Source organism: Hyla sarda, chromosome 9, assembly GCF_029499605.1.
Source record: "Hyla sarda isolate aHylSar1 chromosome 9, aHylSar1.hap1, whole genome shotgun sequence".
Lineage (NCBI taxonomy): Eukaryota > Metazoa > Chordata > Amphibia > Anura > Hylidae > Hyla > Hyla sarda.
The window spans coordinates 149,187,211-149,213,237 of NC_079197.1; the positions used below are offsets into that span (position 1 = coordinate 149,187,211).

The following is a 26,027-nucleotide window of genomic DNA, read 5'->3' on the forward strand; positions in this document are numbered from 1 at the left end:
ATAATAATAATAATAATCATGTCCTATCTATGACTTTCCTACAGGACTTCACATAGTCACGCCGCATTTGGCTGTCCAAGCATGCTGGGAGTTGTAGTTTTGCTGGTTGGTAAATACTGCTATATAGGATACTATAGGCCATTCTAGGTCTATGTGTATCAGATCTCTCTTTCCTCTATACTAGATTGCGGGGAGCTGTCACCTTCTGATCCTGTCCCAATAATAACAACATACAGGATGTTATTCCTGGCAGCCAGGGGGCTTCATTGCAACGTCCAGTCATTGAGGGGTTACTACTATGAGGCTGACGTCACAGTCTTTAGGGATTCCATAGTCAGGGCAAGGGAAGGTGAATGTTTTGTGGCTCCTCCCTGGCTCTGTACTCAGCTCTGAATGATCCACAGATCAGAGACTTGTGTGACAAGGAGGAGAACACTATATAGCGGCTATTATACCTCTATCTATGTGGCTGTCTGCCTGAGGACCCTCACAGGTAAGGCTGACTATATAGCAGTATTAGCACCATAGTGCGGCATGATGTAATCATTTATAATGCAATGACTGCTGCCCTGATGCCCACCTCTACCCTGGCATGAGTCGATGGCTAGCACAATGATCGCCTATGGCTTTCTATAGACTCTACGGATTCATTGCAATAGACAAGGGTTGTATAGGATAATATACAACCCGTGTCTATACAATCCTTGTCTATACAATCCTTGTCTATATAATCCTTGTCTATACAACCCTTGTCTATACAATCCTTGTCTATACAACCCTTGTCTTTATAATCCTTGTCTATACAACCCTTGTCTATACAACCCTTGTCTATACAATCCTTGTCTATACAACCCTTTTCTATACAATCCTTGTCTATACAACCCTTGTCAATACAACCCTTGTCTATACAATCCTTGTCTATACAACCCCTGTCCATACAACCCCTGTCTATACAACCCTTGTCTATACAACCCTTTTCTATACAATCCTTGTCTATACAACCCCTGTCTATACAACCCCTGTCTATACAACCCTTGTCTATACAACCCTTGTCTATACAACCCTTTTCTATACAATCCTTGTCTATACAACCCCTGTCTATACAACCCCTGTCTATACAACCCCTGTCTATACAACCCCTGTCTATACAACCCCTGTCTATACAACCCCTGTCTATACAACCCTTGTCTATACAACCCTTGTCTATACAACCCTTGTCTATACAATCCCTGTCTATACAACCCTTGTCTATGTAATCCTTGTCTATACAACCCTTGTCTATACAATCTTTGTCTATACAACCCTTGTCTATACAATCCCTGTCTATACAACCCTTGTCTATGTAATCTTTGTCTATACACCCCCTGTCTATACAACCCCTGTCTATACAACCCCTGTCTATACAACCCCTGTCTATACAACCCCTGTCTATACAACCCTTGTCTATACAACCCTTGTCTATACAACCCTTGTCTATGTAATCCTTGTCTATACAACCCTTGTCTATACAATCCCTGTCTATACAATCCTTGTCTATACAATCCTTGTCTATACAATCCTTGTCTATACAACCCCTGTCTATACAACCCCTGTCTATACAACCCTTGTCTATACAACCCTTTTCTATACAATCCTTGTCTATACAACCCCTGTCTATACAACCCCTGTCTATACAACCCCTGTCTATACAACCCATTTCTATACAACCCATTTCTATACAACCCTTGTCTATACAACCCTTTTCTATACAACCCTTTTCTATACAACCCTTGTCTATACAACCCTTATCTATACAACCCTTGTCTATACAACCCTTTTCTATACAGGCCTTGTCTATACAATCCTTGTCTATACAACCCTTGTCTATACAACCCTTGTCATATATCCCTTGTCATACAACCCTTTTCTATACAACCCTTGTCTATACAATCCTTGTCTATACAATCCTTGTCTATACAATCCTTGTCTATACAATCCTTGTCTATACAACCCTTGTCTATACAACCCTTGTCTATAGAACCCTTGTCATACAACCCTTTTCTATACAACCCTTGTCTATACAATCCTTGTCTATACAACCCTTGTCTATACAACCCTTGTCTATACAACCCTTGTCATACATACCTTGTCATACAACTCTTTTCTATACAACCCTTGTCTATACAACCCTTGTCTATACAACCCTTTTCTATACAAATAGACTTCACATATGACATATAGATGTAGCAGAGCCGAATGTGTTTAATCTCTGCGCACAATCCGGATAATGCGGTTCGACTATCTGGAGTGCGTTAGGAGAGTCCTAGATAGGACATGATTATCGTGCCAAACGACTAACTCAGCACCACTATATCTTAAAGACTATATGAAATATTTTGGACCCTTGCTATGTAGCTGTGTATCCCAACCGGTGTGCCTCAATATACACTGTAACAGGGAGTGGTAGCTGTAATGATACCGCCTTATGGAGGGGCCCCATAGACTACTGCTGATCTATTTATCATTGTACAAAAATCTGACTATTTCAACGATTCACATAGGACAATGACCTATAGATGTAGCAGAGCCGAATTTGTTTCATCTTTGCGCACAGTCAGGACGATGCGGTACGACTACCTGGAGTGCGTTCATATTTTAGACCCTTGCTATATAGCAGTGTTTGCCAACCAGTGTGCCTCCAGCTGTTGCAAAACTACAACTCCCAGCATGCCCGGACAGCCAACGGCTGTCCGGGCATGCTGGGAGTTGTAGTTTTGCAACAGCTGGAGGCACACTGGTTGGAAAATACTGCTATATAAGATGCTATGTCGTTTTTACCCTACTTTTATTAGCATCTAGATTTTTATGTTCAATATTTCTATACCTATGTGGTGTAGGATGTGAAAGTTTTCTTCATTACAGTGATTTGATGTGTATATTATCTATAGTATTAAAAAATATTATTCTACTATACTCTGCAGTAAAACTAAAAGTACAGCCACTAGCTCCTTCCTATGATTGTATTAACGTTCATCCTGATCCTTCTGGTTCACGCACCGAGGGGGGGAGATTGATCAAAACCTGTGTAGTAGAGGAAGAGAGGCTGAGTTGCCCATAGCAACCAATCAGCTCGCTTCTTTCCTTTTTAAAAAGGCCTGTGAAAAATGAAAGAAGCGATCTGATTGGTTGCTATGGGCAACTGGGCAACTTTTCCTTCTACATAGGTTTTGATAAACCTGGATGCTGGAACAGCAATGAGGACTGTCACTAACACAGGCAGGGTAGTAAGGGGAAGGGAATTGGATGCGCATGCCATTCAGGTTGCGCGGAAAGTTGGATGAGGACCATAACAGTGGGCACTGTAATGGCTGCAATGTTTAGCTGTTCAGGATGTGTTGAAGGGGTACTCCGGTGAAAACCTTTTTTCTTTTAAATCAACTGGTGGCAGAAAGTTAATCATATTTGTAAATGACTTCCATTAAAAAATCTTAATCCTTCCTGTACTTATTAGCTGCTGAATACTACATAGGAAATTCTTTCTGCCACCAGTTGATTTAAAAGAAAAAAGGTTTTCACCGGAGTACCCCTTTAAAGTAAAGTGAACCAAAAAAAACAGAATAGGACAGTACTTAAAGGGGAACTCTTGTTTTCAAATCAACAGGTGCCAGAAAGTCCTTCCAGTGCTTATCAGCCGCTGTATTCCCTACAGGAAGTTGTGTAGTTCTTTCCAATCTGACCACAGTGCTCTCTGCTGACACCTCTGTCCGTGTCAGAAACTGGGCAGAGCAGGAGCAAATCCCCATAGCAAACCTCTCCTGCTGCAGATGTGGTGGCCGCTAGTGTTAAACGCGAATATTCGCATGTAGAATTTTTATCGTGAATATCGCGAATTCACGAACATTGCCAATATATTCGCTATATATTCGAAATTATGAATATTCACTTTTCTCTGCATATTCCTTCTTTTCACTTTTGGGCCGATTAGAATGATGCAAATTCACTTGTTAGAGGTTATCAACAACATCCCTAGCAACCAATAGTAAAGTTGCCCCCCCCTCACTGTTTTCTTCCTCGAATATGCGAATATAACGAATACGCTAAATTCACGAATATAGGACGAATATTCATCTATATATTCGCAAAATAACGCAAATTCGAATATGGACAATGCCGCTCATCACTAGTGGCCACTACGTGTTAGTAGACGTACCTGATCACTTCGTGACGCCAGGGCACTGTTTTTCCGATCCACGGTCCGAAGGTAGGGAGAAAGCTTCTCCTGGGCCGGACACAATGAGCGAATTAACACACCGACGTCAGGTTACGGATAACAGCCTTTACTGAGCTTGTGAAGATGTAAATACACGGACAGCTGGCCTTAGTGTGAGAGTGCAGCGTACGCCTTGCGAGCCTTGTTGTTACTTGAGGTTCTGGTAGCTAGGGTCCTTCCAAGGCACTTTAGACTATACTGCAGGGGCATCCAATCCTCCCGCGAGTGACACTTGTAGGATGACCAGTAGAAAGATTAAAGGGGTACTGCACTGGAAAAACATTTTTATTTAAATTAACTGGCGCCAGAAAGTTAAACAGATTTGTAAATTACTTCTATATACAAATCTTAATGCTTCCAGTACTTATCAGCTGCTCGATGATCCACAGGAAATTCTTTTCTTTTTGAAGTTCCTTTCTGTCTGACCACAGTGCTCTCTGTTGACACCTCTGTCCTATGTCAGGAATTGTCCAGAGCAGGAGAGGTTTGCTATGGGGATTTGCTCCTACTCTGGACAGTTCCTAAAATGGACAGAGGTGTCGGCAGAGAGCACCGTGGTCAGACAGAAAAGAAATTCAAAAAGAAAAGAACTTCCTGTGGAGCATACAGCAGCTGATAAGTACTGGAAGAATTAAGATTTTTAAATAGAAGTAATTTACAAATCTGTTTAACTTTCTGGCACCAGTTGATTTAAAAAATTATAATTTTTTTAATGTTCCCCTTTAAAGCTGGAGTAGGCCTCTGCTTAGGACACAGCACACCTGAGCTTAGCTGATGCTCAGGCGCCTGGATGTATTAGACTGAACAATGTCCAGCACTAGAACTCCTCCCCTGCACCTCACTATGTAGGGGGGAACTTTTGGGGTCTCATTGGCTCACATGGTCACATGGGGTTCGCTGCTCACATTTTAAAGGTACAGTAACATGTTAAACATACATACATGGAACCAGAACAAAATAATTTAGGAAAAATATATTATTCTTATATTACAATATACACATAATTAATATACAGTCCAAAACCACGGGACAGCCACTGGTGCTGGGACACCACACAGACAGTTCCTGACACAGACAGAGGAGTCAGCAGAGAGCACTGTGGCAGACTGAAAAGAACTACACAACTTCCTCTGGAGCATACAGCAGCTGATAATTAGTAGAATGATACAAATCTGTATAACTTTCTGGCACCAGTTGATTCACATTGGGGGCCCAAGCAATCAGATCCCTGCGATCAGATGCTTATCCAATGGATATAGGATACATTTTGAAGTGCAGAAGTCAGCTAATACACTAAAGGGAACGTTTCCTCAGAAAATGACCTATTTTTTGAGAATTGTTGGTGATTTTTTTTCTAATTTTCTCTTGAGTCCTAAAATATTGCAGTCTTAATTTTGTCACTTGGCCTGAAACAAAGCTGAGACTTCGGCTGGGTTCACACCACGTTTTTGCTATGCTGTTTTCAATCAGTTTTTCTAAAGAAAACCGTATGGCAAAAAAAACGGATGGGACAGTATGGGATAAAGTAAACCGTATGCGTTTTTAAACTGTATACTGTTTTTAAAAGTGCATACGGTTCCATCCGTTTTTATTTTTTTTTTAAACATAAATTTTTGATAATTTTGTCCATTTTTAATGGGAGGAGTGTTGGCTGGGGACTTTAGGATGCAAATGCGCATGTGCATAGTAAAAACCGTATACGGTTTCCCGTATGGAACTGTATACATGTGCGTTTCCCATTGACGTCCATTTAAAAAAAAATGTATGCGGTTTCAGTGCGGTTTTTAAACCGGAGACAAAAATTTGGTTGTTTATGTCTCTGGTTTAAAAACACGTTTTTTTTTTTTTTTGCCATACGGTTTTCTTTAGAAAAATGGAGTGAAAACAGTATGGCAAAAACGTCATGTGAACCCAGCCTTCCTGTTCAGCCTGTGATGATAAAGAGGAGGTTGCTGGAAAGGGATTTTGCAGCATTATATTAAAAGGTGACACCAGTAGATAGATAAGACAGGATCTTTACAATAGCTGAAGCTCACAGCTCAGACTCCCCCATCCCGGAGAATAACCACTTCAAAGGTCACTGAGAATGCCTAGATGTGTTTTCCACTGTGCATGGGACGGTACCTGTCTATTGTTGGCTAGGGTCATGCTGTAAAGCAAATCACTAAAAGCTGATAAACTCAGGCAAGATGGCAGCCTCCATAATAATGCATTAAAAATTAAATAAAAAAACAGAAATCAGAAAATAGAAACACATTCGGGGGGGGGGGGGGGGGGGGGGGAAAAACATGTTTCAGTATCTGGTGCAAATCAGTAAAAAAAAAAAAAACATCAAAAGCTATACATGCTTATTAAAGGGTACACAGAGGTGAGAGGGCACCATAGCAAAGAGGCTATGTGCACATTTGCAGCAGAGATTCTGTTCAGACACTGGATGGAAACCGACAGACCCCTTTAACCCCTTAACGATGCAGGACGTATATTTACGTCCTGCGCTGGCTCCCGCGATATGATGCGGGGTCGCGCTGTGACTCCGCATCACATCGCGTCGGTCCCGGTGCTCATCAACGGCCGGGACCCGCAGCTAATACCACACATCGCCGATCGCGGCAATGTGCGGTATTAACCCTTCTAAAGCGAAAGTGAAAGTATCCCGGCTAGTCAGTCGGGCTGTTCGGGACCGCCACGGTGAAATCGCGGCGTCCCGAACAGCTTACAGGACACCGGGAGGGACCTTACCTGCCTCCTCCGTGTCCGATCGACGAATGACTGCTCCGTGCCTGAGATCCAGGCAGGAGCAGTCAAGCGCCGATAACACTGATCACAGACGAGTTAATACACGCCAGTGATCAGCATAGGAGATCAGTGTGTGCAGTGTTATAGGTCCCTATGTGACCTATAACACTGCAAAAAAAAAAAGTTAAAAAAGTGTTAATAAAGGTCATTTAACCCCTTCCCTAAATGTCCGAACTATAAAAATATATCGTTAATTAAATCGCACGGTCAATGGCGTACACGTAAAAAAATTCCAAAGTCCAAAAAAGTGTATTTTTATACCATTAAAAAATGAATAAAAAGAAATCAAAAAGTCCGATCAAAACAAAAATCATACTGATAAAAACTTCATATGACGGCGCAAAAAATGAGTCCTCATACCACCCTGTACGTGGAAAAATAAAAAAGTTATAGGGGTCAGAAGATGACACTTTTAAACGTATACATTTTCCTGCATGTAGTTAGGATTTTTTCCAGAAGTGCGACAAAGTCAAACCTATATAAGTAGGGTATCATTTTAACCGTATGGACCTACAGAATAAATATCAGGTATCATTTTTACCGAAAAATTTACTACGTAGAAACGGAAGCCCCCAAAAGTTACAAAATGGCGTTTTTGTCTGACTCTATGGTACCTATATCTCTGAGTACTGCTGTGACATGTGACTGGTCACATGGCGATTTGACCCAAGGCTATAACAGAGCCAACAATTTGGACATGTCTGGAAAAGTGATGGATAGAAATATAACCAAACATAATATTATGAGCAGACAAAATAAATAAAAATATATAAATAAACAAATACAAAGGGAATACTCCTAAGATCTCTGCTTGCTGTCATGGTATAGAAACTTTCCTATTTACATCCACGAGCTGCAAATTCATTCAGAACTAGCCCAGCGCAAACAAATAAGAGGTGGATACAATGTATCCAGTCTAGACAATCCCCTTTAGACATATGTTACCGATACATTACAGAAACCCCTCAGGGCAGGGAAGACATTTTACACCGCTGACATGAAACTGGAAATCACCTTTTACCAATCCTTATTTGAAGAAACAGGATCAGACCCCTAAAGCAGCGGTCTTCAAACTGTGGCCATCCAGATGTTGCAAAATTACAACTCCCAGCATGCCCGGACAGCCAACGGCTGTCCGGGCATGCTGGGAATTGTAGTTTTGCAACATCTGGAGGGCCACAGTTTGAAGACCACTGCCCTAACGCTTTGACTTAAAGGGGTATTCCAGGAAAAAAACCTTTATATATATATATATATATATATATATATATATATATATCAACTGGCTCCAGAAAGTTAAACAGATTTGTAAATTACTTCTATTAAAAAATCTTACTCCTTTCAGTACTTATGAGCTTCTGAAGTTAAAGTTGTTCTTTTCTGTCTAAGTGCTCTCTGATGACACATGTCTCGGGGAACGCCCAGTTTAGAAGAGGTTTGCTATGGGGATTTGCTTCTAAACTGGGCGGTTCCCGAGACAGGTGTCATCAGAGAGCACTTAGACAGAAAATAAAAACTTCAGAAGCTCATAAGTACTGAAAGAATTAAGATTTTTTTTAATAGAAGTAATTTACAAATCTGTTTAACTTTCTGGAGCCAGTTGATATATAAAAAAAAAGTTTTTTCCTGGATAACCCCTTTAAGTCTGAGAACATAAGGTGTTACCATTCACTAATAATCTCTAAATCCCAACCAGAATGTCTCCAGCTATTGCACAACTACAACTCCCAGCATACCCTATGCAACCTAGTATAGAGGAAAGAGATCTTCTGATCAGATGTTATCATGGCAGAATCAGATATACATGGACCTAGTATGACATAGTATCCTATATAGCAGTATTTCCCAGACAGTGTGCCTCAGCTGTTGCAAAACTACAACTCCCGACACTGCTCTAAATCATCTCCCAGTGTATAGGCAGTGTACTATCTATCTATCTATCTATCTTTTATTATCTATAATCTATATCTATTCATCTCATATATATCTATCTTTTATTATCTATCTCATATCTATTTATCTATCTTCTATCTATCTTTTATTATCTATATCTATTTATCTCATATATATATATATATATATATATATATATATATATATATATATATGTCTTTTATTATCTATCTTATTTCTATCTATCTATTAATACACAGAACAATATGATGCAGTACGCCACAAGGTTGCAGAAAATGGTGGTTTATTCCATCATGTGCATAGACAATATTCAACTGAAAAAGCCAGTGTGAGACTGGTGAAACGTTGCATATGCACATGATGGAATAAACCACCATTTTCTGCAACCTCGTGGCGTGCTGCATCATATTGTTCTGTGTATTGATTGAGGAACCAGTGGACCCAGGTTCCAAGTATGTGGGCACCCCGACTTCTTATTTTCTTCTGGACTTTGGTTGTGCCGTTTTTATTTGCTCTGTATCTATCTATCTATCTATTTATCTATCTTCTATCTGTCTTTTATTATGTGTCATCTATATCTAGTTACCTCATATCTACCGTATTTTTCGCCGTATAAGACACACTTTTTCTTCCCCAAAACTGGGGGGAAAAAGTCGGTGCGTCTTATACGCCGAATACACCCCTATCGCGGCGGTCCCTGCGGCCATCAACGGCCGGGACCCGCGTCTAATACAGGACATCACCGATCGCGGTGATGCCCTGTATTAACCCTTCAGACACGGCGATCAAAGCTGACCGCCGCATCTGAAGGGAAAGTGACACTAACCCGGCTGTTCAGTCGGGCTGTTCGGGACCGCCGCGATTTCACCGCGGCGGTCCTGAACAGCCCGACTGAATAGCTGGGTTAGTGCTTACAGGACACCGGGAGGGACCTTACCTACCTCCTCGGTGTCTTCTCCGTTCAGGGATCCCCTGCATGGCCGGCGCTCTCCTTCCTAGTGCGTCGGCGTGCGTAACGACGTGATGGCGGCGACGGAGAGCGAGGATACCCGGCCGGCAGCAGAGACGTTCCGGAGCGACGGGGACACGGCGACAGCGATGGAGCGACATCCAGGGCAGCGGTGACGGGTCCGGAGCGGCGGGGACACGTGAGTATTACCTCCTATACAGTGGTCTTCAATCTGCGGACCTCCAGATGTTGCAAAACTACAACTCCCAGCATGCCCGGACAGCCAACGGCTGTCCGGGCATACTGGGAGTTGTAGTTTTGCAACATCTGGAGGTCCGCAGGTTGAAGACCACTATTGGGTTCAAAATCTTAATTTTTTTAGATTTTGCACCTATAAATTGGGTGCGTCTTATACGCCGATGCGTCCTATAGGGCGAAAAATACGGTATATCTATATATCTGTCTTTTATTATCTATCTCATATCTATCTATTTTTTATTATCTATATCTATCTATCTCATATCTATCTATCTCATATCTATCTATCTCATATCTATCTATCTATCTATCATCTGTCTGAACGCTGTCCGGGCATGCTGGGAGTTGTAGTTTTGCAACAGCTGGAGGCACCCTGGTCGGGAAACACTGGGTTAGGGGAAGCAATACTTGTCTTCTTCAGGTGCAGGCAACCCATGCTATGCCACTGCTTGTATATAGACATAATGGGGGATATTTATCAAAGCTGTCTATGTCCCGCATCAATATAGACCAAACTACAGAGGGTTTGACTGGTCTATTGTGCGCCTAATTTATCAAATGGCTTTTATCAATTCTATATAATATATAATTATATATAAATATATATATAATAGAAATAAATAAAATATAGAAAATTTATCAAATTTATCAAAAGACTGCGACTTTCTGTGGGACAAATTTAGACAAGAAAAAACAGTCTAAATCCTTTGATAAATATCCCCCACTGTACATGACAACAACAAAAATGTATAAATATATAATAATAATAATAATAATTTTATTTATATTGCGCCTACAGATTCCGCAGCGCTTACAATTATTGGGTACAATACAATATATGGTGTATGTTAATGTTTTTAGCATTTTGTGATTTGCGAATGAGTCTCTTCATTGAGTTATAGTTCAGTGTTCCCCGAGCTGTGGTTCTCCAGCTGTTGCAAATCTCCCAGTATCTTGTGGAGCACAGCTATAGTGCCTCCAGTGTGTAATCTGATCTGATGTAGCAGTGTCATGTTGTACCAGGTAAGCCTGGAATGTGAGATGGGGGGGATCGGGGGCATTTTTACGCAGTTACATCACAGTGTGGAAATTCTGTGATTTGGTGATTTATTTCCTCCTCTGACTCATTAGATACCAGTAATGAGCGTCTGTCACATACAATGAGCTGCCAGTGATGTCATGTCTGAGACGTCCGCTCTATCTGGACTCCCCCCCCAGCAGTAACCTACAGGGGTTTCATCTTCCATATGTCAGCCATTTATTACCTTATTTATTCCTCTGCACAGATTATGAACAGTCTCTATTCTGCCTTGTTTTTACACGATCAGAGGTTTATATATAAATAGACTGGGGATATAACTCAATGAGCATAAGCAGCGTAAGACTTCTCACCCAGACAATCTCCATGACGTCACCCATAGAAATCTCCGTCCCTATTATACCATCTACTCTGGAACTGCCATTAGAAGTGTGGTACTCCACGGGGGTGAGATGTGAGGTGTAGGGGCAGATGTTGTAGCCCGCGGCAGATGGGGTTAACTCCTAAATGTTCGTGACGCCAGGGCATGGTTTCAACCGAGAACCACCTGAATGGTAGCACCGCTAGTCCTAGTTAGGCAGGGCAAATAAGAGTCCAGGTCAGGGTTAATGGTAGCTTTACAGCTAGGCCAGGATCCCAGAGAGGTGACCAGTAACACATGGGACCTCGCAGCTTGCTGGGACTTGCAGTGACTTGGACAGACTTTAGCACAGCCACGCTGACTGTAATAGACTTGACTTGACTGAGGATAGTGACAGCAGACAGAGATGACTTGACTTACGGACTTGTGGCTGGAATTTAGGTTGAGGCCTCCAGATGTGCTGGACACTGGCTCTGAGATGTCTGGGCTGGACCTCAGGATCTAAGAGCGTGATTGTAGTACCTCCCCCCCTTATAAAGGGGGCAGTGCATTGGCTAGCTGCAGGTCATCTGCTCACCTGGTGCTCTCTGGGTTACAAAACATGTGACTTTAACATGTGACAACCATTATCATGTGACTAATAACCATGTGACCATATCAAAGGTCCTTTACACATAATATACAATTATATAGATTATTGGGGTACACTGCAGGTGAGTCCTGGGGACGTGCAGGGACTCAAGCTGATAGGACTGTGAGATGCATATCCCGTACTGGGACATCACAGGAGACAAAAAGCAGATCTCCCTCTAGTAAACTCATGCCAACTGTACGATGGCCGATGGCCATGTAATACTACATTGGGTCTCCAAAAGCTAAATCACTTTGAATCTTAAAGAGTACCTGTCACCAAATAAACTGTTCTAAACTAACTCAGGCTATGTTCTCTAACTACTCCTAACACCCCTTCTGCCCTTAAAAAAAATTCAGAGCTTTAAAAAGTTGTGTATCTTACCGTTCTTCTTGCTCACATAGTGCAATTTCCCATCAGGAGAAAGTGGGTGTTTCCCAGCAGGAATTACATCACTGAAGCCTGTTGGGGGACCACTTCCGCCCTCACATGGTTGAAGTGCTGTGATGAATAGAAGACCACAGACTCTGTGCATGTCTCAGTCTGTGTTGCTATCAGTGAGGCTTTTCTGCAGCTTTCAGTCTGTGCAGCTTTCTGTGAGAATCTGTGGAGCTTTCACTTTCTGTGCAGCTGTCAATCAAGGTCCGTGCATGAAGTGAATGAAGTAGTAATACCACAGTAGAGCCCTGCGGCAGTGGTCGTGACGTCTCGCCACACCCCCTCGTGACATCACACCACGACCCCTCCATTCGTGTCTATGGGAGACACGAATGGAGAAGGCATGGTGCGTGGTGTGAGATCACGGGGGTCCCGCCGCTGGGACATCTTATCCCCTATCCTTTGGATAAAGGATAAGATGCGCATCAGTGGAGTACCCCTTTAATTCTGCAATCCACATGGCCGCCAGTAATTTACAGAGACTATTATATGACTTGTGAAGGGTGCCAGTGCGTAAAGTGATACAGCTATAAGCAGGTATGCCATTCAGAAGCATGGAAGAGCTAGGCAAGTATGTCACACCCAGCTTTCCCATGTTTTTGAATGGCAAAGGCACATTTTACAACTCATATAAAAGTCCCTGTAATGGTGTTGGGGGTAGTAATGGTGGCCAACCAGCCATGTGTTGCTACTGTAAGCAGATGTGCCATGATGTGTGCCCAGGGCACTGCTGGGCCCTATGGACTCAGATAGCAGTCAGACAGTATGGGGCGGCATCTTCAAGTATTATACAGCGCAAAAGAGGACTTTATATCTGCACAGAGCACTGGTGGGCACTAAGGTGGCTGTGTACCTGATGGTCCTTAGGGTGAACCTGAGAGGGGCAGCACCGTGCTACCACACTAACAAGATAATGTACACATACGGAGGGGGAATAGTCTACAGCAGCACATCCGAGCCTCACCAAAGGCTGTCTGGGCATGCTGGGAGTTGTAGTTTTGTGACAGCTGGAGGCACCCCGGTCCAGAAACACTGATCTAATGTGCAGAAATGGCTGCCAAGAAACTTTTGTCTTTTACTCTCAGTGTCCATATTGATTATAAAGACCGGTTTCCTCTTGGTCAGCCAGAACTTGGATGACAATTTCCCCATAAACCACCCTATGTATACGTATGGCAGAAGTTGTACTTGACCTGGATCATGCACAGACATTTAGAATAGCTACATATAACTCCAATATTCTGATTGTATACATACAGTACAGTGGTCCCTCAACATATGATGGTAATCCGTTCCAAATGGACCATCGTTTGTTGAAACCATCGTATGTTGAGGGATCCGTGCAATGTAAAGTATAGGACAGTGGTCTACAACCTGCGGACCTCCAGATGTTGCAAAACTACAACACCAAGCATGCCCGGACAGCCGTTGGCTGTCCGGGCATGCTGGGTGTTGTAGTTCTGCAACATCTGGAGGTCCGCAGGTTGTAGACCACTGTTAGAGGAAGTTGTACTCACCTGTCCCTGCCGCTCCGGACCGTCACCGCTCGTCACCGCTGCCCTTGATGTCGCCGTCCATCACTGTCGCCGCGTCCCCGAGGTGTCCCCGACGCTCCGGCAAGGCCTCTGCTTCCCCGGCATCCTCGCTCTCCGTCGCCGCCATCACGTCACTATGCACGCCGCTCCTATTGGATGACGGGACGGCGTGCGCAGCGACGTGATGACGATGATGGAGAGCGCCGACGATGCGGGGATCCTGAAGAGGACGCGCCGGAGCCCCGAGGACAGGTAAGTGACCATCACCGGACCACACAGGGCACCGTAAACGGCTATCCGGCGGTGGCTGAAGCAGTCTGCGCTGCCGGATAGCCGTTTATGCGATGGCCCCGACATACAAAAGCATCGTATGTTGATGCTGCCTTCAACATGCGATGGCCTCTGAGAGTGATCGTATGCTGAAATGATCGTATGTCGGGGCCATCGTAGGTTGGGGGGTCACTGTATATGTGGATTGTATTCCTGTATTAATACCTACTGCTTACTTAAAGGGGTATTCCGGTGGAAAACATTTTTTTTTTTTTTTTTAATCAACTGGTGCCAGAAAGTTAAACAGATTTGTAAATTACTTCTATAAAAAAAATCTTAATCTTTCCAGTACTTATCAGCTGCTGTATACTACATAGGAAGTTATTTTCTTTTTGAATTTCTGACCACACTGCTCTCTGCTGAAACCTCTGTTCATGTCAAGAACTGCCCAGAGTAGGAGAGGTTTGCTATGGGGAATTGTTCCTCCTCTAGACAGTTCCTGATATGGACAGAGGTGTCAGCAGAGAGCACTGTGGTAAGACAGAAAAAAATAAAAAAATAAATGAACTTCCTCTGTATTATACAACAGCTCATAAGTACTGGAAGGATTAAGATTTTTTAATAGAAGAAATTTACAAATCTTTCTGGCACCAGTTGATTAAAAAAAAATAATGTTTTCCACCGGAGTACCCCTTTAACACATAGGAAATATAGCGTGCATCTACGAAAAAACAACAAAAATGCCTGGTGTACTGTACCGAGCACAATAATATTAAGTACATAAACACACACTTCCTGCTCCTAGAAGACCACCGCATACCATAGATGTCCAGCACATGATTAAAGACCCTGAGGGAGGAACCTCACTGTAAACACACAACTCTATCTGTAAGGCTTCTACGTCTCTTAGGGTGAACCTCTGGAAGTGTAAGGGTTAACAGGAACGCTGGTTCTCCAGAAAGGGGATTGTGAGAAGTGGGTGAACTCTCACCTCAGACCCCCTTGCAGCCCCATGGTGGTCCCACATGAAGAATGCAACAGATGCAAGAGGCCAAGAACCTCAACCCATCCACTGGTAGCCCATGAATTCCAGCCTTGACGTGATAATGTGCAGAGTCACAATGGAGATTAAAAGACATTGCCAGAGGAATATATCTCAATATTAACTATTAGAGCAACATTCTCTACTAATGCAACAACACACCGGGATACGCTGCATATCTGGTGCTGTCCCTGGCTAAATATATATGAGAAGGATATGTTGTCATATAAAGGTGACCATCATGTTACTTGGTGACCATCATCTTGATGTGAGTATTGCACGATGTCATCGATTTGGCGTTGTTTTACCATAGTAATGTGATGTCATGATAGACCCAAGGGACTTCACCACCTGCTATCCCTCTTCTCATTGTAAAAACTCCTTCTCTGAGGTCAGATGCCCAACATGACAGCCAGCATTTCTATGAAAGACCCAGGTTGAGATTCTTAAAGGGGTACTCCGGCCCTAAGACATCTTATCTGACCGCGGGGGTCCTGCCGCTGGGGACTCCCGCCATCTTGCATTCGGAACCCACCTCTTTGGGCTGCACGCCGCGCTGCCAGCTCACAAACTGCCGGGTGCCGACCACGGGGCAGGAGTATCGTGACGTCACGACTCGTGTGACGTCAACCCCCGCTATGCAAGTCTATGGGAGGGGGCGTGACGGCCGTCACGCCCCCTCCCATAGACTTGCATAGCGGGGGCGGGGCGAGACATTACACAGGGGCGGAGTCGTGACGTCATGATACTCCGGCCCTGTGGTCAGCACCCGGCAGTTTATGAGCTGGCAGCGGGATAAGATGTCTTAGGGTCGGAGTAACCCTTTAACTCATGAACCCCAATACTGTCATCTGACGTCTCTCAGGTCAAGGACCTAACATAACTGAAAACATTGCTAATATTAAGCAGCCCATGCCCTGGATTATGGGTCAGTGCCCTTGATCCCCTGGTGACCATTACATTGACCTATGTCTACATCCACTGGAAGCCTTTGGCTCCCTGGCCTTCCATTCTCTGAAGGTGCCAGTGCTGTGTATAGGCCATTACAGACATACAGCATAATGGGGAAAAGTGTTTTTGTATGGGTGCATTATTATTATGGGGCACAATATTCTTGTTGGGCACAGAGGTGGGCTCAGCAGTGTGCACTGAGCGGCAGAATCCCATTGAAAACAATGGGAAGCTGCTGCATTGGAATTTCTGAACTGAAAAATTCCGTAGTGTGAATGGGCACTAAGAACAACAAAGGAGGCATGACGCCGTGGCCGAGACTCCCCCTCCATGTATCTCTATGGGAGGGGCGGAGATGCAGCGTTCGTGCATCCCCGTCTCTCCCATAGAGCTGTATGGAGGGGGGGGGGGATGTGTCGTTGACCTCAATGAGGACGTCGATACACGCATTAGCGGCACAGTGCCGCAGCAATGTCGTGCCTCCGTACGGGAGATTGCAGGGGGTCCCAGCGGTTGGATCCCTCGCGATCAGACACTTATCTACTATCCTGCGGAAAGGGGAGAAGTGTCTATCACTGTAGGACTCCTTTAAGGGTGTTTATTCCCAGATCATGTACAATGGGTCAGCCCCTAAGGGATATTTCTCAAGTTTGAGAAAGACCCCTCAAGTGTTGAAACATTGCATATCTGATGAATAATCGCCCTTTTTTTTCTCTCGATGTTACTGTCCAGGAGTGCGGCGGCTTTCTTTTGAAATGCTAGTATCTGAAAGGGATCATTGTACCAGTTTTTTTTCTCTACTGTCGTGTGGCACTTGCTATACATGGCTGCTTTTCACACACACACACACACACACACATATATACATATATATATATATATATATGTATATACAGTACTGACCAAAAGTTTGGACTCACCTTCTCATTCAGAGTTTTCTTTATTTTCATGACTATGAATATTGTAGATTCACACTGAAGGCATCAAAACTATGAATTAACACATGTGGGATTATAGACATAACAAAAAAGTGTGAAAATATGTCATATTCTAGGCTCCTGCCACCTTTTGCTTTGGTTACTGCTTTGCACACTCTTGGCATTCTCTTGATGAGCTTCAAGAGGTAGTCACCTGAAATGGTCTTCCAACAGTCTTGAAGGAGTTCCCAGATATGCTTAGAACTTGTTGGCCCTTTTGCCTTCACTCTGCGGTCCAGCCCACCCCAAACCATCTGGATTGGGTTTAGGTCCGGTGACTGTGGAGGCCAGGTCATCTGGCGCAGCACCCCATCACTCTCCTTCTTGGTCAAATAGCCCTTACACAGCCTGGAGGTGTTTGGGGTCATTGTCCTGTTGAAAAATAAATGATGGTCCAACTAAACGCAATCCGGATGGAATAGCAGCCGCTGCAAGATGCTGTGGTAGCCATGCTGGTTCAGTATGCCTTCAGTTTTGAATAAATCCCCAACAGTGTCACCAGCAAAGCACCCCCACACCATCACACCTCCTCCCCCACACCATCTTACCGCCTCCTCCACACCAGCACACCTGTGAAGTGAAAACCATTTCAGGTGACTACCTCTTGAATCTCAACAAGAGAATGCCAAGAGTGTGCAAAGCAGTAATCAAAGCGAAAGGTGGCTACTTTGAAGAACCTAGAATATGACATATTTTCAGTTGTTTTACACTTTTTTGTTATGTCTATAATTCCACATGTGTGACTTCATAGTTTTGATGCCTCCAGTGTGAATCTACAATTTCCATAGTCATGAAAATAAAGAAAACTCTGACTGAGAAGGTGTCCAAACTTTTGGACTGTATATATATATGTGTGTGTGTGTGTATTTATTTGGTTATTTACGGTAAATATTTATTTATTTTTAATTATTAATGTTATTATTTTTATTTTTTAACCAGATAGGGATGGCGTGTACCTTGTTGATGAATCTTTCCTGCTGCATTAGGACAGTGTTTTCACCAAACATTACTGGGGCAAATACTAATGTTTCTAGAGAACACCTATCCCACCAATCAAGTGGGAATTATAAACCAAAAATACCTGGTTACGAAATTTTGCAAGATAACATTTTAATAGAATTAAAGGGTAAAAATCCACAAAATCCCACAACAAATATTTGTAATGCCTATTTAGCATTTGTACATACTGTTATCAATCCCTATACATGTATCATGTCAAATATGGTCAGGGTAAAACTCATTGCCACATTGTATGTAGGCTTGTAGGCTGAGTCCCCCTGATGATCTAAATGTGAAACGCTACGTTGGAGACTTGTTTGTTCCTTTAATTTTTCTATTTTCATGCACCTAAAATGTACCTGTAGATTTGCAGCCACTCATTATGTTGGGGGTTTGTGGTTGATTTCGGTCCGTGGTCCGTGTCAGGAACAACCACATATATAGCAAGTGCCACAGGACAGTAGAAAAAAAATCCTGGTACAATGATCCCTTTCAGATACTAGCATTTCAAAAGAAAGCCGCCGCACTCCTAGACAGTGACATCGAGAGAAAAAAGGGCGATTATTCATCAGATCATGTGCAATGTTTCAACACTTGAGGGGTCTTTCTCAAACTTGAGAAATGGCCCTTAGGGTCTGAACCACTGCACATGATCTGGGAATAAACACCCTTAAAACAGTACTGCAGTAGGGATTTGCTCCTGCTCTGGACAGTTCCTGACACAGACAGAGGTGTCAGCAAAGAGCACTGTGCTCAGACTGGAAAAAAACTACACAACTTCCACTGTAGTATACAGCAGCTGATAAGTACTGGAAGGATTAAGATTATTACATTTAAGCAATTTACAAATCTGTATAACTTTTTGGCATCAGGAATACCCTTTAAAATACAGGCCTGAATAAATTGCCTCTGCACAACTTGTACAAGGGAGAATGTTACCCATAAAGGGATTGATTGATCTGCACTTCTATACTCCATAGACACAATATGTCATCTGAACAGTATCTGCGGAATGCTTAGGAAGATTATGGCTCCCCAGCCGTCATTGAGTTACAAGTATCAGATGGCATGGGGGGTATGCTGGGACTTTAAAAAATGTAAGAACCTTTAGAAATCCTGCTTTAAGATGAAACCATGGCATTGTCTTTTTATGAAATAGTTTGAATTATGATATTGGAGATGTATAATACAATGTGTTGTGGACGTGGTCAGTCTGGGACAACTGACAGAGTACAATAGGTTTCCATTCTGCACCCGGACGATCCCTGCAGAGTCAGTGAGAGTTTATCATCAGGGATGGACTGACAGATGGCGGTCCACTCCTCTATACTGACACATTCTTGGCTGAGGGATCTGGACAGGAGTAAGGAGACTGATATGTGTAACATAACCTTCTTCCTGCGAGGAAATGCTGACACTGATCACTGGGTTCTGATGAGAAGAACATGATTTCACTGTCCTGCACCCGACTCATCCTGGAAGGTCTTGGAAGTTAAAGGGGTAGTCCAGTGGTGAAAAACTTATCCCCTATCCTAAGGATAGGGGATAAGTTTGAGATCGCGGGGGTCAGACCGCTGGGGCCCCCTGCGATCTCTCTGTACAGGGCCCTGGCTCTCCGGCCAGATAGCGGGTGGCGACCCCCGCACGAAGCGGCGGCCGACACGCCCCCTCAATACATCTTTATGGCAGAGCCAGAGATTGCCGAAGGCAGCGCTTCGGCTCTGCCATAGAGTTGTATTGAGGGGGCGTGTCGGCCGCCGTTTCGTGCGGAGGTCGACACGCCCCCTTTCCGCGGGCTGTTGGGGCTCCGTACAGGAGATTGCGGGGGGCCCCAGTGGTCAGACTCCCCGTGATCTCAAACTTATCCCCTATCCTTAGGATAGGGGATAAGTTGTTCACCACTGGGTTCACCACTGGACTACTCCTTTAAGTCCCGCGGAAGGAGATAAGGTGGGGCCAATGTTCTAGTGTTAATGTGGCCATACAACCTAACATCTGATTGTGGGGGGCCCGCCCTGCAACCTCTGGGTTTCTGGGACTGGAGACGTGATGTTATGCCACGCCCCCTCCATTCATGTCTATGGGAGGGGGCATGACAGCAGTCACGCCCCTTCCCATAGACATGAATGGAGGGGGCGTGGCACAACATCACGAGGGGGCATAGTGTGATGTCACGTCTCCAGCCCCCCAGCGATCAGACATCTTATCCCCTATCCTTTGGCTAGGGGATAAGATGATTTTTTTGCCCAGAATACCCCTTTAAGATAGCTGTTCACTTTCCCATACACATGCATGTTCGACTCTGCCAAGCGTGCACACGCTCCTAATAAGGCTTGGTTCACATATGTCTGGCGTCCAGCTCTGTGAACCCAACTGAGGCCACAACTAATGACAAAAGTTAATCAGCTGGTATCTGTTATTTAAAGGGGTACACCCGTGGAAATTTTTTTTTTTTTTTTTTTAATCAACTGGTGCCAGAAAGTTAAACAGATTTGTAAATTACTTCTATTAAAAAATCTTAATCCTTCCAGTACTTTTTATGGGCTGTATACTACAGAGGAAATGGTTTTCTTTTTGGATTACCCTGATGTCACGACTACAGTGCTCTCTGCTGACAGCTCTGTCCAGAGCAGGAGAAAATCCCCATAGAAAACATATGCTGCTCTGGGCAGTTCCTAAAATGGACAGAGATGTCAGCAGAGAGCACTGTGGTCGTGACATCAGAGAAATCCAAAAAGAAAAGCATTTCCTCTGAAGTATACAGCCGCTAAAATGTATTGGAAGGATTAAGATTTTTTAATAGAAGTCATTTACAAATCTGTTTAACTTTCTGGCACCAGTTGATAAAAAAAAAAAAAAAAAAAAAAAGTTTTCCACGGGAGTACCCCTTTAAGATCTGATCGAGTTCATTAATTGTGAATGCCAAAATGAGGAGCGCAGCAGGTTGGGTTCCCCGGTCCGGTGCTCATTCTGCATATTCCACTAATACAGCCTGTGGCAGGTTGTATTAGTAGAGATACAGCTGGCACCTGACGCATATGGAGCGGACTGGGCTTCTGAGTTAGCTCCATGTGCAGTAACCAACCGTAAAAACGCGTCTGGGCAGTCACTAAGGGGATAAAAGTATCTGTTTTTTGATTTTCTGCAGCTGCTAGGCAGACTTAGGGTATGTTCACACAACGGAATTTCCATGCAGAATTCCGCATTAGGGTTCCACACGGAATTTCTGCAGCAGCATTAATATCAGTGGGATTCTACTGTACTGTTCACACAACAGAAATAAAATTCCGGTGTCCGCGGAAAGAATAGAATGGATATGTCCACACGGAAATGCATTGCCGTCTATGAGATTTTCTGTGCGGATATATGCCATGGTAACGTAGCTTTAGGGCTCGTTCACACTGAGGACATTCAATCGGCGGGCTCAATGTCCGCTTCAGCAGGCTCCATCGAAATCGGCGGCGGTAGGACTCCGCAGACGTGTGCCGTCTTATAGATCCCAATGCAGTCTGGCAGAATTCCGTTGTTAAACTGGCGATAGGGGTTAACAAGCATATACCAAGTATGCCTTTCTTTGGCAATTTGGTTGCCTTATTTCCATTAAAAAACATTTTTAATCTCGTCCTGAGTATCACAGCACCTCTCTTCACTGACATCACACCAGCAACTCTCGGTGAATGATAGTGTAGTAAGCCCACACATCATGTGTATTATGGCAATTGTGCGGTTAGTCAGAGAGGTTCGGAATCACTCACAGACTCACCGCGTGTGCACCGTAATACATATTGAAGTGCATGTGCTGACTAACCACACAGGGCCGCAGTGGGAAGGAGGATGGGCAGGCGTGACATCAGCTGAGAGAATGGCGTCATAGCGGACCCCAGGCCACACCTCTCTGACACCCAGGAACGGTATTATAAGGGTTTTTATAATGAAGATAAAGCAACCATGGTAGGCCTACCATTTACTTGTGACCCCCTTCTGCTACATGTCGCCAGATTAACTAGTATATATGCCTTGACAGATGCACTTCAAAGAGGACCAACAATGGTACCCTATGGAATCCCCTGACTTATAAGCTATCTGGAACAAATAGTGCGGCATTTAGAGCTGCTTTTCCTGTCCAAAATCCATTGTAGTAGAATCTACAACGGAGGCTCTGATCAAACCATCTGAAATGTTTAAGTTTCACACACTACCATCTGATGTAGAGAGACCTGGAACAGATATCCCCTTTAAATCTACGTCCTGGCATAAGTACAGTTCAGAAATTGGATACACATGTTGTACATGGAACCGATTACATATCTTACAAGATGACCTAATCATTCATTATATCTATATTAGCATCTACATGTGGCAGGAGATGACATCATGAAAACCATTAAATTTAACCATTTGGCAGTAACATGATGTCGCGTTCATAAGATTTCTTATTCTCAGGGCGATCTCCAATGAGTAACGTGATGGTGAAGTCATATGGGGATTAGAACAGTATTCATACTTCTACACTGATTGGCTTATATGTTTGTTGCCAAAGAATCTGTTGATCTAGCACCGTGGATTATGCCGCTATATATACATCCACTACTATTTGCATTACCAGCCTCCGGGTCGTGTACCCTTTAATTAGGTGTAATCTCCAGAGTCAGGCACCAACGTGATGCCAGGTAAGATGAGGCACAAGTCTTCATCAAAGATTTGGCCCCAATACAAAATGTTAAACAAGCTCCCCACAAGCAACAAGTGCAATTCATAACACTAGAGTCCTTCTTTGTGGCATTTGGGCCCCTTAAGACACGAGGGTCCAGGGGCATCTTCTACCTGTACCATAAAGTGGTCTTGGCATTACTGCCAATATATGTAGAAATGGATGAAATCCTTATAGCAAATACATCTTTACATGTCCTCCATCGGTAGGATATTGGGGCAGCGTTTGTGTCTAGTCCTTGATGTAAAATGTGCAGAAATTCAGCAGTTTTTGGTGAAATTTGATGCATCTCTTTGTAGGTACTTTTGTACCACATTTATTATGTGTTGTCGAAAATTCATTTGGCTTAGATGGAATTGGTGTGGTCTAGCCTAAGGGTGGGTTTACAATGGAAGAAAGTCAGACAAGTTTAAAGTTACAAGGTTATCATACCGCATAAGTCATTGTGAAAACAATTGGGGCACCTGTAGACTACCTAGTTTAAAGAGGACCTAGGGCCAACCCCCAAAAGATGAGATTGCATTATCATTAAAGAGTACCTGTCAGATCCCCCCCCCCAAAAAAAAAAAGAAAACAAAAAAATAATAATACTGTTATATGTTGCTCAGTACCTCATCCTGATCATGTACATCTAATTTGTATGTGTCAACGACCTATATTTTTCTCAGAATTACCTTTATTTACTTGCCATCATTGCTCAGTGAGGTTTCCGTCCATGCAGAGGCATGGGGCGTGTCCCTCTCTTCTCCTCACTGTGATGACTCCTCCCCCTCCCTCACTCTGCTCTGACTCACAGAGGGCCAAGAGCGAGCACAGCAGCTCTAGACCTGCCTGCAGCCCTGTCAATCACTCATGGTGTCCATGACGTGTCGATGACCACTGGACACTGCAGGACTGGTATGTGTCCCAGGAGGCACCCCTAGTGGCCACTTTTTTGACTGGCTTTTTCAGTATTAAATACTGAAAATTTTCTGATAAAAGCAATTGCAAAACATATTGTTTTTGCATGCTTTATAACATATCAAAAGTTATTGTATCTGACAGTGCCCATTTAAATAGCTAAATAGGGGCCCTGATCACACACTTTTTTACAGTTTCCTGATACATCCTTCTGTTTCCGAGATATAAGGGTTTATAGTTTGTCTGACAATATATGGAGTCAGTCAGATGGGCGTGAACTTAATTTAATAATAGAAGTGATGGGTAATGGGTGGGATTATATAATCAGGGGGAGGGGGGGTATAAGACATATACACCCCCCAATGTACAACACTCACACCTCCTGGCTGTATTCCATCCATCCCCTGATCCATCCAGTCACTGATGAAGGGGACATACCAGCCCAGAAACACGTTGTACGCGAACATTAACATTGCACTTTACTATACTTTGATTCTGTTGATCATATGAAAATTCCTGGCAGCGACCTTTAATCCCTGAGTGAGTTTGTGTCACGATGCCGGCTGGCAGGAGGTGGATCCTCTGTGCCAGAGAGGGATAGGCGTGGACCGTGCTAGTGGACCGGTTCTAAGTCACTACTGGTGTTCACCAGAGCCCGCCCCAAAGCGGGATGGTCTTGCTGCGGCGGTAGTGACCAGGTCGTATCCACTAGCAACGGCTCAACCTCTCTGATAGTGTTGCTCACGAATATTCGCAATTCAAATATTATTCGCGAATATCGCATATTCGCGAATTCGCAAATTTCGCGAATATAGCGCTATATATTCGTAATTACGAATATTCGTTTTTTTTTTATTTTTTTTTTCTTCACAGTACACATCACAGTGATCATCCCTCTCTGCTTCCAGCTTGTGTGGTGTAAAGAAGGCTGTAATACTACTGTGTGAGACTGGCGTGCGAAAATTCGCATATGCGAATATTAGCATATGCTAATTTTCGCATATGCGAATTTGCGCGTATGCTAACTTTGTATGTGCTAATATTCACATATGTTAATTTTCGCATACGCGTATATTCGCATATGCGAAAATATAACGAGAATATAACGAATGTGCGAATATTCGCGAATGTATGACGAATATTCGTCCATATATTCGCGAATATTCGCGAATTCGAATATGGCCTATGCCGCTCAACACTACTCTCTGACTGCTGAAGATAGGCGCGGTACAAGGGAGTAGACAGAAGCAAGGTCGGACGTAGCAGAAGGTCGGGGCAGGCAGCAAGGATCGTAGTCAGGGGCAACGGCAGGAGGTCTGGAACACAGGCTAGGAACACACAAGGAAACGCTTTCACTGGCACGATGGCAACAAGATCCGGCCATGACAGTGCGGCGCTCCCGGTCAGCGGGACTGACCGGGGCGCTGCGGAGAGAGAGACGCCGTAAGCGCTCCGGGTAGGAGCGGGGACCCGGAGCGCTAGGCGTAACAGTACCCCCCCCCTTAGGTCTCCCCTTCTCTTTGTCCGGTAACTGCCTCCCCTGGGATGAGGACTCCGGGAAAGAATGGAGGGTTTCCTCAACGGCAGGCAGTACAGCAGGAGTGGGAATGGGGAGGGAGGGCAGAGGGCGAGGCCTGGCACGGGGCAGTGTGACACCAGGACGGGGGCCATGAGGAGGCACCGAGGCTTGCCTGACTGGACTGGGAGGGGGGGAGAGGCACTTCCTATGGCAGGCAGAGTCCCAGTTCTTGATCTCCCCGGTGGTCCAATCAAGGGTGGGAGAATGAAGCCGGAGCCATGGCAGACCGAGGAGGACCTCAGAGGTACAGTTGGGAAGGACGAAGAACTCAATGACTTCATGATGGGGTCCTATACACATCAGGAGGGGTTCTGTGCGGTAACGCACGGTGCAATCCAACCTGACTCCGTTGACCGCGGAAATGTAGAGCGGCTTGACGAGACGGGTCACCGGAATGCGGAATTTATTCACCAAGGAATCCAGAATAA

The 26,027-nt window shown here is 44.1% G+C and overlaps 1 protein-coding gene across 3 annotated transcripts in view; it reads left to right on the plus strand.

Moving 5' to 3' along the window:
• The first annotated feature begins 355 nt into the window (after positions 1 to 355).
• LOC130291315 (cdc42 effector protein 3-like) overlaps positions 356 to 26,027 on the plus strand; it is a 43,490-nt gene continuing 17,818 nt past the window's right edge. Inside the window, exon 1 of one of the 3 annotated variants that reach the window (XM_056539953.1) lies at positions 356 to 493. The gene's annotated coding sequence lies outside the window, so the exon portion shown is untranslated. Of the gene's footprint in view, positions 494 to 3,192; positions 3,261 to 26,027 lie in introns of those variants that run through there. The other 2 variants (XR_008847882.1, XM_056539954.1) reach the window with 2 other exon arrangements.